At 35.7% G+C, this 16,403-nt stretch overlaps 1 pseudogene; it reads left to right on the plus strand.

Moving 5' to 3' along the window:
* The first annotated feature begins 9,867 nt into the window (after nucleotides 1–9,867).
* LOC120127507 lies at nucleotides 9,868–16,151 on the plus strand (annotated as a pseudogene).
* Nucleotides 16,152–16,403: the final 252 nt, after the last annotated feature.

The raw sequence follows: 16,403 nt of genomic DNA on the forward strand, positions 1-16,403 counted from the left end.
AGATAAAGGGTTAATTGCTTACTCGTGTTAATTGACATGAAATGATGCCACAAATAAAAATACATAATGATATATTATTGGTGTATAAGGTGCCATTTCATGATAAGTATAACAGATAATGGACTAATTGGCATTTTGGTGCAATACTTGTGTAATACTTTCTCATTTAACGTACATAGACCAAATAAATAATGATTGGAAAGAGTATATGGAAGGATAGGTAGGTTGGACTTACTAAGAATAAATTTGATGAGTGTATAAAAGAAACTTGGTTGCACTGGGAAGGAGTTATTTGATCCTTATGGAATTATACGATTTAATTTGTCATTTAATAGTCACGAGATACATTTATATAAATTTTTGTTTCTTTATAATAGTATGCCTCACTAAGTAAATACTTAACGTGTGTTGATTTCACGCGTAGGTAAAAGCAAATACTAGTTGTATACGAGGTACAGTATAAGCTATCATAAAGCTAAGATTGACTCTCATCAGTAACAGTATGACAATCATTGTTTATTTTGAACAATTGCTGGCATGTAATCGAATTTAAAGAAAAATGCTATGTAATGTATATACAAAGGGAAATTTTTGGTAGTATATTGTGATGATTGTTTTATGATTTTGATAAAATGTTTTAACTTAAATTTTGAAATAAACTTTTAAGGGTTTCCAAAAGACAAATTGTTTTAAAAGTGATGTGACCTCTGTATCTCGTGTACGGAAAGGTATACATGATATGGGTGCTACATATAATCATGTTGATATTTGTTGGGAAATCAGGCTAAGTGACACAGGAAATAAACTAACAGTAAAGAAAAAAATAACACTAGATTTAACTAGGTTCACCAAGGTGCCTACATCATCGGGAGCGATGAGCGACTTTTTTCTTATTATTGGCAAATAATGAATAAAAAATAGGTTACAATTACATAATATAAAAGTAACCCTAGTATAATTACCAAAATAATTACAATACCTAATAAATCTCCACCTTGGCGAATATCCTGCCCCTTAGGAGATGAAATGGAAAACTGAGAGTTTATCAAACATCAAAGTGGGTTGGGTAACCATGTTTCTCTAGAAACTGTAAACATTCAACAAGTCCAAGCAATGCATGAACTTGTCACTAGTAACTGTCTTGGTCAACATATCAACTGTATTCTCACTAGTATGAACCTTAAGTAATAATATCCCTCTAGAAGTAATCAACTCTCTAATCTTGTGAAATCTCACATCAATATGCTTAGCTTTAGCATAATACACATGATTTTTAGCCAAATGAATAGCAATTTGGCTGTCATGATGCAACTGAACTCCACCTTGCTGAACATCCAATTCCTTCACTAGCCCAGTAAGCCATAAAGCTTCTTTTGTAGCTTCAACTACTGCCATGTATTCAACTTCAATTGTAGATAATGCCACAATAGACTAAACAATTGACTTTCAACATATAGCCCCTCCACCAAGAGTAAAAATATACCCAGTTATCATCCAAATCACCTGCACAGTCTGAATCCACATATCCTATAACCAAAGAAGTATCCTGCTAATTACCAAAAACAATTACATTCCCTACAGTTCCCTTCAAATACCTGAAAATCCACTTGGCTGCTTCCCAATGTTATCTATCTGGTTTAGACATGTATTTACAAACTTGACTAACTGCATGAGCTAAATCAGGGCGAGTACATACCATTGTATACATCAAGCAACCAATAACACTAGCATATGGAACCTTTTCCATGTCTACAAATTCCTTATATGTCTTAGGACACTGTTCTAAAGAAATCTTAAAATGATTTGCCAATAGAGTGCTTACTGGCTTTGCATTGCTCATCCCAAACATGTCTAACACTTTTTCAACATAGCCCTGCTGAGATAACCACAGTTTCCTTGAGTTTTTATCCTTATGAATCTTCATTTCAAGAATTTTCTTTGTAGCACCTAAGTCTTTCATTTCAAATTTCTGGCTCAATAAAGCTTTCAAATCAACAACATCATGCATATTCTTTGCAGCAATCAACATATTATCAACATATACTAGTAGAAAAATAAAAGAACCATCATCAAGGCTCTTAACATAAACATAACAATCATATTCACATCGCTTGTAGGTAATCTTAATCATATAGGAGTCGAACTATTTATACCATTATCTTAGAGACTATTTCAACCCATATAAGGATTTCTTCAACTTGCAAACCAAATGCTAATGTCCAGGTTGAGTGAACCCTTCTGGCTACTGCATATAAATCTACTCCTCTAAATTACCATGCAAAAATGCAGTTTTAACATCCATTTGCTCTAAATGCAAATCCCAACTAGCTACTAATGCAAATACTACCCTGATTGAAGTATGTCTAACCATAGGAGAAAAATTTCATCATAATTTACCCCTTCTGCTGTGAAAAACCCTTTGTTACCAATCTATCCTTGAACTTTTCCCCCTATTTTTCTGATACTATTGGTTTTCTTTTATACACCCATTTACAACTAATAGCCTTATTTCCCTCATGAAGTTGAACCAACTCTCATGTATGATTTTTCTACAAATACTCCATCTCCTCAACCATTGCAGCTATCTATTTCCCTTTCTCCAGACTAGTAATAGCCCCTTGGAAATTAGTTGGATCGTCATTACTAATGTGAAGTATAAAGAGACCATGTCTTCAAAACCCAATATGTTTTAAACCTTTATATTCGTACGTCTCTATCTGTCTCTGGCTAAATTATAATCCTACAAATCAACTGTATTAGAACCACTAGAAGTTGGATTAAAAATTTCCTCTCTCAGCTACTTCTGGATATTGGTATAAATCCATCAGTACCATGTCTTGGTTCTACTGCAACATGAACTGCTCATCAAAGACTACATCTCTACTTATCACCACTTTCTTTGTAATCAGATCCCAAAACTTTTATTTTTTGACACCTTTCTTGTAGAAGTTTTGATCTTTTATCACAGGTACATGACATAAGTAGGCTAACCAAAAATTTGCAAGTGACCAAAATCATCCGCATTAATTGTCCATACCTCTTTTGCAACCTTGCCACCCAATGATGCCCTTGGTGATCTGTTAATGATGTAGCATGTCATGCTCACAACCTCTTCCTAGAAGCTTTTAGGACGCTCTACATTCAGTCTCAAGCATCTTGCCCTTTCATTCAATGACTTGCTTATCCTTTCTGCAACACCATCTTGTTGTGGTCTCTTGTACACTGTAAAATACCTCTAAATCTCATGCTCCTCACAGAATTTTAGAAACTGTGAATCAATGTACACTATGCCATTATGAGTCCTCAAATGCTTGATATTTCTACCAGTTTGGTTCTCCACCTCAGCTTTTCACAGCTTGAACTTGACAAAAACTTCATATTTATGTTTCAATAAATACACTCAAATTTTCCTAGAAAAATCATCAATAAAAGTAATATAATACATAGATTCACCCAATAATGATTTTCTGGTAGGCCCCCACACATCATAATGCACATGATCAAGAATCCCTTCAGTTTTGTGTTTTCCAGTTGTGAAACTAACTCTAGTATGTTTACCAAGAAAACAAAACTTGCAAAAATCGAGCTTGCAGCTTTTAACACCATGCAATAAATTTCTTTTATGCATTTCAGCCATTCAGCGTTCACTAAGATGGGCAAGACACATATGTCATAGTTTTGTATTATCATCATATGACTCAACAGAATGAACTCCACCCACAATTGTACTCCCTAACAGTTTATAGATATTCCCTACATTCATCTTTCCTTTCATCACACTCAATGCACCTTTAACAATTCTAATGGTTTCCCTATCCTCATCTTTCTTGGGAATAAAATTATTCTTATACAAAGTGCCTAAGGAAATTAGATTCTTTTTCAAATCTGGTATATGCCTATCATCACATAATGTCCTAACATTATCATCATACATCTTAATTTTGACTTCACCAATACCAATAATATTGCAACATCTATCATCACCTAATTATACAGAACCAGAATTAACTGACATGTATGTCGAAAACCACTTCCTGTTAGGCGTTATATGATAAGAGCATCCTGAATCAAGAATCCATACATCTGTCAACTGAGTTGTTGAAATAGAAAGCATATCACCATCACTGTATATGTATTTTCATCATGCACCACATTCACATACTTAGATGATTCATCATGTTTCTCATCAGTCTATTTTTTCTACTTTGGAAAGTCTCTATTCATATGTCTCGGTTCCTTGCACTTGTAACAATAAATTGTCTTTTTGCCCCTAGACTTTGATCTAGAATTTCGTTTTCCATACCCTTCATTCTCTGACTTTCTTCCACGATCTTGATTACTCTTAATATATAAACTATCAACATGAGAACTTTCCCTTGCATTCTATTTCCATTGGTTGTGAGCCAACAAGGCTGAAGTAATCTCTTCTACTTTGATTGTTCCTTTCCCATATGTAAGAGTAATCACCATGTGTTCGTAGGATAAAGGTAATGAACACAACTAAATTATTGCTTTGTCTTCATCTTCAATATTCACATTAAGTTTAGCCAAATCTGTAATTATTTGATTGAAGACATTCACTTGTTGTGCCAAATCATAACCTTTCTGCATCATCATCCCCATACAACTTTTGCTTTAGATATAGTTTATTCGTTAAGGATTTGGACATAAATTGACTTTTCAATTTCTTCCATATTTCTTCTGGAGACGACAGACTCATCACGTGATACATAACCTCGTCTGCCAGACATAACCATATGATTCATGCCGCTCACTACTGTAGTTCTTCTCAATCTTCCTTATTCATCGATTCCGGCTTTTGAGATCGTAGAGTTTTCAAAATCCCTTACTGTGCCAATAAATCTTTTACCCTCATTTTGCCATAATACGAAGTTGCCATGACCATTAAATTTCACTACTCAAATTTCGCACCTGACATAGTCATCTCAATACGCTCTGATACTAATTGTTGGGAAATCATGCTAAGTAACATAAGAAATAAACTAACAGTAAAGAAAATAAATAACATAAGATTTAATGAGGTTTGACAAGGTGCCTATGTCCTCGGGAGCGATGAGATGTTGTTTTCTTATTATTGGAAATAATCAATAACAATTATATTACAATTACATAATATAAAAGCAACCATGGTACAATTACAATATTTGTCCTCCAACTGGTATATAAATCATACCTAACAATCTTACCTGCTATGGAATCTCAGATTGAATTTGAATGTCCAATTTTGCATTCGTTGATAGTTTCTCAAGACGTTTGATGTGATTCTTGATGGTCTTTCAATAGCTTCATTCTTTTTTTGATTCGTTTGCCAATATTATTAAATTTGTTTGTATCTATTTTTTGTTCGAGTCTTTTGATTAAATTTTTAACATTTCCGTGTATAGTCCTTATATGATCTAAAGTGGTTAGTTTCAATATTAATGTTTAATGTAACATCTCAAACATCGGGTCGATGACCAAAAGACTAAAAAAGGAAAATTAGTAGTTAAATTATATTAAGTTGAAAAGTTTAAGGATTAATTTTGGAAATTTTACTCAGGTTTTTATAAAGATGGAAGACATGAAGGGCAAAGTAGTATTTTGATGGATTGAATTAAAAATTCATTTATGGAGAGATATTTAACATAAGTTATTGGATAAGAAGGGTTCTGGAAGCTTATATTTGTCTCCTTCTTTCTCTTCCCGTTATCTCCATCAAAGGTAAGTTCTTTTAAAAGTTATTGGGTTCTTCAATTTTTGGTGTGTTAATGAAAGCTTGGGTGTTATATATACTTAAGGAAGGCTTATAGAAGAGTATAACAACAAGATAAGTGAATTTGAAAGGAAATTGTAAAATGGGTTTTGAAATGAAATTTTGATATGAAGTAGTTTTTGAAGTTTTAATGAGATATTTGAATTATCAATGAGCTAATTAAAGGGTTAAGAGTATTAGAAATGATTAAGAGCTTGGTTGAAAACATGGTATGACTTTTAGATGTAAGTGTTTTAATGAGATTTTGTATGTTAGTGAGTAGTAAATGAGGACAAGTTGGTTTGGAAGTATAAGGGTGAGTTTAAAGGCTTATGGTGTGATGAATATAAGAGATTTAGGAGGTTTTTGGGTTATTTTCGAAGTGAAAATACCCATTATGGGCTTCGAGTATCGGTACCGCTAGAACAATATCGATACTTCAAGGGTTAAATCTATGTACTTCTAAAGGGTAGTATCGATACCAGTTAAAGAGGGTATCGATACTGAGTTGGTAGTATCGATACCAGAGGATGGTATCAATACCATTTTAAGATGCAATTTCAGAATGTCAAAATGGTATTAGTACCTTAAGGAGGTATTGATACCCTTGAAGGGAAGTATCGGTACTGGAGAGGTAGTATCGATACTTCTAGGCATGAATGAAAAGTTAGGGTTTCTTTCATCATAAGTTATTATGATTGGATATAAGCGATTTGAAGAACATATTGATTTTGATTGTTTTGTGTAGTGATTAAACGTAATCAACTTTCGGTCAGCTCGACATTTTAAGTATCGATTCGAAAGGATTAAGGATTTTTGCTTAGAACTTCAGTGAGGCAAAGGTGAGTGCAACTTCTTGTTTTGTAACAGAATTGTGGAAGGATTGCGATAAACCTACCTCAGTGTTTTTGATCGAAAACTTTACAATTTGTTTTATGTTATATTGCAATGTTTTATTCAATTTATAATATAAGCTATGTTTTATGATCATATGATTATGGAAATGTGAACTTTGAACAAGTGTATGTGAAAAGACTATGTGAAAGTAACTATGTGAATAAGAGACACTTCGAATAATGATTGAGCATAATTATGTGATTAATAGCCTAAAGTATATGTATGAGGATTAGAGGTATAGTTGGCATGCCAAGAGTCGAGGGTTTTATGTGGTACTTCGGGACAATTATGTGGTCATTCGGGATAAATATGTGACACTTTGATGCAAACCTATGTGGTACTTCGGTGCAAACCTATGTGGTCCTTCGGGACAATTATGTGACACTTTGATGCAAATTACGAGCTGTGGTTACAACATTAGTGCACAACCTCAATGTACTCAAATACCTAGCGTTCTCAGTATAATACCTTGGGCATTTGGAACAAAGATACACAAAGTGAATAATATTTATAAGTATACCTTTTTGATATGGAAAAAAATTGAAATACTTTATAAAAGGTTTCGATAAAAACCAATAAATATTTCGTTTATTAAGTTAGTACTCTTAGTATTTACCTCACTAAGTCATAGACATAGCGTGTGATTTTCTCACGCGTAGGTTTGAAGAAAGCAGAAGACTGAATTATCGAGGATAGCATACCGGGAAGATTAGATCAAGACAAATTAAATGTAGGTTTTTTTTATTAATTTTGTAAATTGGGTGCATGTATTATACGTTTAATTTGAAATGCTTTGATCGATTTTGTAAAATCATATATTTTGTATTTATGTAAACTATCAAGCTTTTGTGTAAATATGAATGTGAAATGATTATATTATTTAAGTTAAGTTTTATACCTTTTTATCTTGATCAAGAATTTTAAATTTGTTCTTAGTTGTTAATTACATATGTTTTGAAAAGTCAATGTTACACCTCGGATTCGTATCCGGATCGGGTACAGATTAGGGATGTTACATTTAAATTGTGTATTTAATTTACGATGATAATTGTAAACTTTTATTATAATTTTAGATATTTTTATTTTTTTAATAATACTAGTTGTTTATATCAAAATTAGTTGTTTTTGCTCTTGTGTGAACAATTTTCAATATATTTTAAAAAATATTATGACAAACAAAAGCTACATTCTTACAAGGGATTCTTCATTGTGTGATTTGCTGGTAATGTTGTTCCCTTGGGCTTTGTTTCAAAGGGGGTGGGTTCTACTTCTGAATTGTCCAGCTTTTAGGTTTGTTCAATAGATTTTTCTTTTTTTTTTTTTAAGGAGAAACAGGTTTGTTCAATAACTTTTTTTATTAATTTGGAATAAGTATAAAATAATATTTGTTAAAGATAATTTTAATTATTTGACATTGAATTCTTATTTCCTTAAAATTTATGAGATTCAAATTTAAAAACTTAAAAAATAACAACAATTCTTTTATCATCAAAATCACTTGATTGGTACATTTGTTTGTTGAATAGATGATTCTTTGATTAAGGGTAGGTTTATTATATCATTGAAATCTATATTCAATTGTATTTCATATAAATCCTTTTTAATAAGAGAATTGATTAATTAATTAATATCTTCGTGGATTAATTTTAGATTTATCTCAATTTTTTATTTAACTTGAACTTAAAAGTTGTGATGGTGGTAGATGATACAAATTCAAATATTTGTGAATACTTGACTTAATGTTAGAGATTGGGATTTTTTTAACTATAATTTTTGTTTTAAATATTCTAATTAATAATTATATCAAATTAAAAGTGGATATGAATATTAATTTTTAGATATTTATTAACCGAAAATAAGAAAAAATGAGATTGGGATGTCATTACATGGATGAAGAAAATAAATTTGAGACTATGCTCATGACTCTAGAAACATTATATGAGTGTCATAACCATATTAATGTACTTGATTACAAGACTTATCAGGTATTAAGATTCTCTAATAATTTTCAAAATGTGTATTTGGGCGAATATCTTTGTCTACTTTTCTTAGTGATCAACTTCTGGTGTATCCAAATTCTTGTTCAATCATGTTAAATGGATTCTACAACCATTGTATTCTTTGAGACCTTTCCTAAGAAAGTTTCGATCACATATCATGTCATCTTTCAACACTTATATGAGTTAGAACATAACCATCGACCGAGAAACTTAATTGTAGTCAGGGGCGGAACATCATGGAGCCCTTGAAAACTTTGAAACCATTAAAATTAAGTCCTGCCTCCATCCAAAAAAATTTTGGTTTAATTATTTTTAAGACATTATCAATTTGAAAGTTAAATAAAATTAAGTTTTTCCCTAATTTTTTGGTCTAATTATTTTTTAGGACATGATAGTTTTGAAATTAGTGAAATTAAGCTCCAATCCTCTAGTTTTGTGATTTAATTACCTTTTTAGAACCTTGTTTTTTCAAAATTAAGTAACTTGGTTCCTCCCATAATTTAATCTTAGTACCTCCCTTGAGTATAGTCCAACATCTTCAAGAGTAGTTATGCACTCCCCCACACGAAATATAAAAACTGTGTGTCTTCGGTCTCTATCTCTCTGTGAATGTTGAAATCAGTGATAGGTTAACTTAAAACCCCCAACCAATCGAAATACGTATGGAAACCCATTATTTGATCTAAGAGAACTAGAAATAAAAAACCCAGCATATATGAGTTACATGTTCAACATATCAACAACGAGGAGATATTTTGGTTATTGATATATTAAAATATATAAGATATACATACATAGTTTTACATTTACTCAAGATTAAAGGAAACATATTTTGAACGTTAAAAGTGAATTTAATCTATAAGTTACTTTAAGATTTAATTCATCTTAGGTTCAAGACTATATTTAATTGAGAGTGAACTTGCTTTAATAGGCAAGACAAGATACATCCTTTGCACACTTTAGACGGAACAATAATCTTAATATATACTATTTACTCGAAATAATTCTATAGACTATGAATTTATTTAGAGTTTTTTACATTACAAACAATTTTATAATACAAGTTATAATTAGTTAAATCATGAGATATTCGATGAACTGATATTTACTTATTACTTAACATATGATTTCAAGTTTGAGAATACAATATACTCGTAAGCTTGTTGAGGTCGAATTTTGCTTACTGCTTACCTTATAAGTCGAGCGAAATCGTAGGCCATGACTTCCAGATATTATAAAATTAATAAGGAATTGTTATTTGAGATTGTTAACTTGCATATATTTACATTTTATTTCTCTTTTGCTTTTAATTATGAAGATTCTACTCGTCATGCTTGTTGTTGTCATTTGCAGATTAAGACCATTAAAGTCAGCAACGTTTCTTTACTAGCAACTGAGCGGGACATCAGTGAGTTCTTTTCCTTTTCTGGTGATATAGAATATGTTGAAATGCAGAGGCTGGTTTCACTTTCAACTTTCGTTTCTAGCATCTCTTATTCTCGCTTTTCGATGAGGCGTAAAGCTTATTATATGCTTATGCAGTGACAATGAGGTGTTTCAAATTGCTTATGTTGCCTTCAAGGATTCACAAGGAGCTGAGACTGCTGTTCTTCTTTTGGTAATTCAGCTGCATGCTATTCTTTATTGACAATCATGATATAAGGCTATCTGCACTTCTGCAGTCCAATTCCTGTCTTCCCAGATTGTTTAAATGTTGAACCACCTTTGGACACATGATTTTATGTTAGGGCGCGAAAATAGATTATCAATAAAAAATATCAAGAAAATATATAAAATATATGAGAATTTGAAATTTTCAGGGGTGAAGACTATCCCTCGGTCCATCACTGGATCCATGGATAGCTTTAATTTGGAATCAACTTATAGTTTTACCATTATAACCTTTAGTTTTACCTACAGGACAAGTCCATAGCTAAACAGGACATCAATTTGGTTAATGTTGACGAAAACGGGTAAAGAAAACAAAAGAACACAAGAATTTTACGAGGTTCGGCAATGTGCTTACGTCCTCGGTGCCTAGGCGGCGCTAGAAGTTTTATTCAATGATATTTTAGGTCTAGGTTACATCTCTATTTATAATAGAAAAACCCTGGTACATAATTACAAAATCAACCCTGTACCGTACCGCGGGGGCTACGCCCCCGCACCCTCAACCCACATAATTTGTAACCCCACAACGAGACTTTCTTTGTAAGGATAGTTGATGTTCGCTGCGTTCGCTTCGCTCACTCCGCTCCATCTCCTGTCCTCTTTACTGGTATATTTATGAGCCATACCTAACAAATCTCCACCTTGGCGAATATCCTGCCCCTTGGAAACTTCAATGTGGGTTGGGTTACCTTGTTTCTTTAACAACTCGAAACATTCAACAAGTCCAAGCAATGCTTGAACTTGTCTGTCGTAACTGGCTTAGTGAACATATCAGCGGCATTTTCATCAGTATGTACCTTCTGAAACAAAACCTCTCCAGATGCAACCAACTCTCTGATCTTGTGGAACCTTACATCAATATGTTTAGTTCTAGCACGATACACCTGATTCTTAGCCAAGTGAATAGCACTTTGATTATCACAAAGCAACTGAACTCCACCTTGTTGAACACCCAACTCCTTCACTAAACCAGTAAGCCATAAAGCTTCTTTTGCAGCTTCAGCCGCTGCCATGTATTCAGCTTCAGTTGTAGATAGTGCCACGACAGATTGAACAGTAGACTTCCAGCAAATAGGCCCTCCACCAAGAGTAAACACATACCCTGTCGTAGATCTTCTATTATCCAAGTCACCTGCATAATCTGAATCCACATATCCTACAACCAAAGGATTATCCCGCTGACTCCCAAAAACAATTCCATGTCCCACAGTACCCTTTAAGTACCGAAAGATCCACTTGACTGCATCCCAATGTTGCTTACCAGGTTTAGACATGTACTTACAAACTTGACTAACAACATGAGCTAAATCAGGACGAGTACATACCATCGCATACATCAAGCAGCCAACAGCATTAGAATACGGAACCTTTGCCATATTTTCAGCTTCCTTATCTGTCTTAGGGCACTGTTCTGATGAGAGCTTAAAGTGATTCGCCAATGGAGTGCTAACTGGTTTCGCGCTGCTCATCGCAAACCTTTCTAGCATTTTCTCAACATAACCCCGTTGAGATAGCTGCAGTTTCCTTGAGTCTCTGTCCCTGCAAATTTCCATTCCAAGAATTTTCTTTGCAGCACCTAAATCTTTCATATCAAATTCCTGACTCAATAAAGTTTTCAAACCGATAACATCATCCATGTTCTTCGCAGCAATCAACATATCATCAACATACAGTAATAGAAAAATAAAAGAACCATCATCAAGGCTCTTAACATAGACACAACAATCATACTCACATCGGTTGTAGCCAATCTTGATCATATAGGAGTCAAACCGTTTATACCACTGTCTCGGAGACTGTTTTAACCCGTACAAAGATTTCTTCAATCTGCAAACTAAATGCTCGTTTCCAGGTTGAGTGAAACCTTCAGGTTGCCGCATGTAGATCTGCTCCTCTAAATCACCATGCAAAAAAGCAGTTTTAACATCCATCTGCTCTAAATGCAAATCCCAACTAGCCACCAATGCAAGTACTGCTCGGATTGAAGTGTGCCTGACCACAGGAGAAAAGATTTCATCATAATCAACTCCTTTCTGCTGTGAAAAACCCTTCGCTACCAAACGAGCCTTGAACTTCTCCCCCTCTTTTTCTGTTACTGCTGGTTTCTTCTTATACACCCATTTGCAACCAATCAGCTTCTTACCCTCAGGAAGGGGAACTAGCTCCCATGTGCGATTGTGATTCAAAGACTCCATCTCCTCAACCATGGTTGCCATCCACTTGTCGTTTTCCTGACTAGTAACGGCATCATGAAAAGTAACTGGATCATCACTGCTAACAGTAAGTGCAAAAGATACCAAGTCTTCAAAACCCAATCTGTTCAGAGGCTTTATATTCGTCCGTCTCACCCTGTCTCTGGCGAGACTATAATCCTGCAAATCATCCGTAGTGGAACCACCAGAAGTCGGTTGAGAAGTTTCTGGTTTCTCAACTGGAAACTGCTCGAAATCTACCACTGTCGTGTCTTGCTTCTGCTGCAACATAGACTGTTCATCAAAAACGACATCTCTACTAATCACAACTTTCTTCGCAACTGGATCCCAGAACTTGAATCCTTTGACACCTTTCTTGTAACCCAGAAAAATGCACTCCTTCGATTTGCATCAAGTTTGGATCTCTCATCAGCAGGTACATGCACATAAGCAGGACAACCAAAAATCCGTAAGTTATCAAAACTAACATCATGACCAGTCCATACCTCTTCTGCAACTTTCCCAGCCAGCGATGCCCTTGGCGATCTGTTGATAAGGTAACACGCTATGTTAACAGCCTCAGCCCAGAAGTGTTTGGGAAGCCCCGCATTCAACCGCAAACATCTGGCTCTTTCATTCAACGACCTGTTCATTCGTTCCGCAACACCATTCTGTTGTGGTGTCTTGCGCACTGTAAAATGCCTCTGAATCCCATGCTCCTTACAAAATTGTAGGAACTGTGAATCTGTGTACTCCGTACCATTGTCAGACCGCAAACACTTGATTTTTCGTCCTGTTTGGTTTTCTACCTCAGCTTTCCACAGCTTGAACTTCTCAAAAACTTCAGATTTCTGTTTCAAAAAATACACCCAAACTTTCCGTGAAAATCATCAATAAAAGTAACATAGTACCTAGATCCACCCAAAGACGATGTCGTGGAAGGCCCCCATACATCAGAATGCACATAATCAAGAATCCCTTGAGTTGTGTGCTTTGCAGTCTTGAAACGGACTTTAGTCTGTTTACCAAGAACACAATACTTGCAAAAATCGAGCTTACAGCTTTTGACACCATGCAACAAGTTTCTCTTGTGTAATTCTGCCATACCACGTTCACTAAGATGAGCAAGGCGCATATGCCACAATTTTGTCGTATCATCACAGGACTCAACAGAGTGAACTCCACCTGCAACGGTACTCCCTAACAATCTGTAGATATTCCCTGCAGTCATCTTGCCTTTCATCACAGTCAATGCTCCTTTAACAATCTGAATGGTTTCCCTATCCTCGTCAGCCTTAGGGATAAAACCATTCTTGTGCAAAGTGCCCAAGGAAATCAAATTCTTCTTCAAGTCTGGGATATGTCGAACACCACTCAACGTCCGAACGGAGCCATCGTGCATCTTAATTCTGACATCACCAATACCAACAATATTGCAACATCGATCATCACCCAAATAAACCGAACCAGAATTAACCGGCCTGTATGTCGAAAACCATTCCCTATTTGGCGTGATGTGATAAGAACATCCAGAATCAAGAATCCAAGCATCCGTCAATTGTGTCGTTGAAATAGAAAGCATATCACCCTCACTGCAATCAGAAGTATCATCCTCGACCACGTTCACAGACTTGGATGAGCCATCACGCTTCTCATCAGTCTGCTTTTTCAACTTTGGACAGTCTCGCTTCATATGTCCCGCCTCCTTGCACTTGTAACAGTGAATCGTCTTCTTATCCCTGGATTTGGATCTGGAATTCCGCTTCCCGGACCCTACCTTCTCTGGCTTCCGTCCACGATCTCGATTACCCTTGACATATAAGCTATCGGCTTGAGAGCTTTCCCCTGCATTCTGCTTCCGCTGGTTGTGAGCCAACAAGGCTGCAGTAATCTCCTCAACGTTGATAGTCTCTTTCCCATATGTAAGAGTAGTCACCATGTGTTCGTAAGAGGAAGGCAACGAACACAACAGAATCATCGCTCTGTCTTCATCCTCAATTTTCACATCAAGCCGAGCCAGATCAGAAACGATTTGATTGAAGACATTCACGTGTTGCGCCAAATCGTGATCGTCCTGCATCTTCAGCCCATACAACCGCTGCTTCAGATACAGTTTTGTCGTTAAGGATTTGGACATAAACTGACTTTCCAATTTCCTCCAAATTTCGTCTGGAGACGATAGATGCATGACGTGATACATGACCTCGTCCGCCAAGCATAATCGTATGGTTCCTGCCGCTCGCTGCTGCAATTCTTCCCAATCTTCCTCATCCATCGACGCCGGCTTTGTAGGTCGCAAAGCCTTCAAGATCCCTTGCTGCGCCAATAGATCCTTCACCCTCGTTTGCCATAATCCGAAGTTACCCTGACCATCGAATTTCGCGACTTCGAATTTTGCTCCTGACATCTGATACCAATTGTTGACGAAAACGGGTAAAGAAAACGAAAGAACACAAGAATTTTACGAGGTTCGGCAATGTGCTTACGTCCTCGGTGCCTAGGCGGCGCTAGAAGTTTTATTCAATGATATTTTAGGTCTAGGTTACATCTCTATTTATAATAGAAAAACCCTAGTACATAATTACAAAATCAACCCTGTACCGTACCGCGGGGGCTACGCCCCCGCACCCTCAACCCACATAATTTGTAACCCCACAACGAGACTTTATTTGTAAGGACAGTTGATGTTCGCTGCGTTCGCTTCGCTCACTCCGCTCCATCTCATGTCCTCTTTACTGGTATATTTATGAGCCATACCTAACAGTTAAAGAAAAGTACTATAGTTACTTAACGGTGTAGTGTATGGCAATATGTTGTGCTTCGATGGAAATTCACTTGAAACATGTATTCATGTTACAAATGTGGGTTGGCTTAGCCAGCATGAATCTATTCTCTTTATGGCATACAACTTAAATAAGTACTTGTGTTTCAAGGAGCAACAATAGTTGATCTGTCTGTCAACATTTCGTTGGCTCCAGATTTCAAGCTGCCTCCGGCTGCTTTTGCACATCCCTCAGCTGCTTATGTGCCGTCTCCTGTAAGTGTCACGCTTTATTGTTCGTTTAAACAATATAACAATGCTTGCAATTCTATTTTCTGCAGGCCATACAAAATAAAAGCCCTGCTGGTGCTGATTCCGCTATTTGAAAGGCAGGGGATGTCGTTACAGGCATGCTTGCTAAGGGCTTCATCTTGGGAAAAGATGCAGTCAACAAGGCTAAGAGCTTCGATGAGAAGCACCAGATAACATCAACAGCCTCAGCCAAGGTTGTATCTTTCAACAAGAAAATCGGGTTCACCGAGAAGGTAAGTGCAGGTGCTACTGTGGTTGGTGACAAAGAGCGGGATGTGGATCAAAAATTTCAGGTCTCAGGGAAAATCAAATCAGCACTTGCCGAGCAAAAGGTTAGCAGTGCGAGTTCTGCCATAATGAAGAACAGATATGTATTCACCGGAGCTTCATGGGTAACCGGTGTTTTCAACAAGGTTGCAAAAGCAGCCGGGGATTTTGGGCATATAACAAAAGAAAAAGTTGGAGCCGCCGAGGAAGAACGTAAAAGAAAAGTGGCAGATGACTTTGCACAGATTCATCTATCTGATGAGTCCCCAAATGCACCTGCTCAAGGGTTGATCCTTTGATATTGCGCTTGTATTTCCAGTGAGGGAAATATATCCCATAGCCTTTTCATACAAGTACACTATATTCATGGCCAGAATGATGAGTGCATTGAATTGAATTAAAGTGACGATGTTAGTGGTGTTTTTCCTCTATAATATCTACATGTTCTAGTCTATTTGCATTAACAAAATTATATCTTGTTAATATTGTGATTAGGTATAATTTAGATATATTAACATTTACATGTAATAAGAATCTCACATCATAAACTA

Source organism: Hibiscus syriacus, unplaced genomic scaffold (assembly GCF_006381635.1).
Source record: "Hibiscus syriacus cultivar Baekdansim isolate YM2019G1 unplaced genomic scaffold, ASM638163v2 tig00110468_pilon, whole genome shotgun sequence".
NCBI classification, from domain to species: Eukaryota; Viridiplantae; Streptophyta; class Magnoliopsida; order Malvales; family Malvaceae; genus Hibiscus; species Hibiscus syriacus.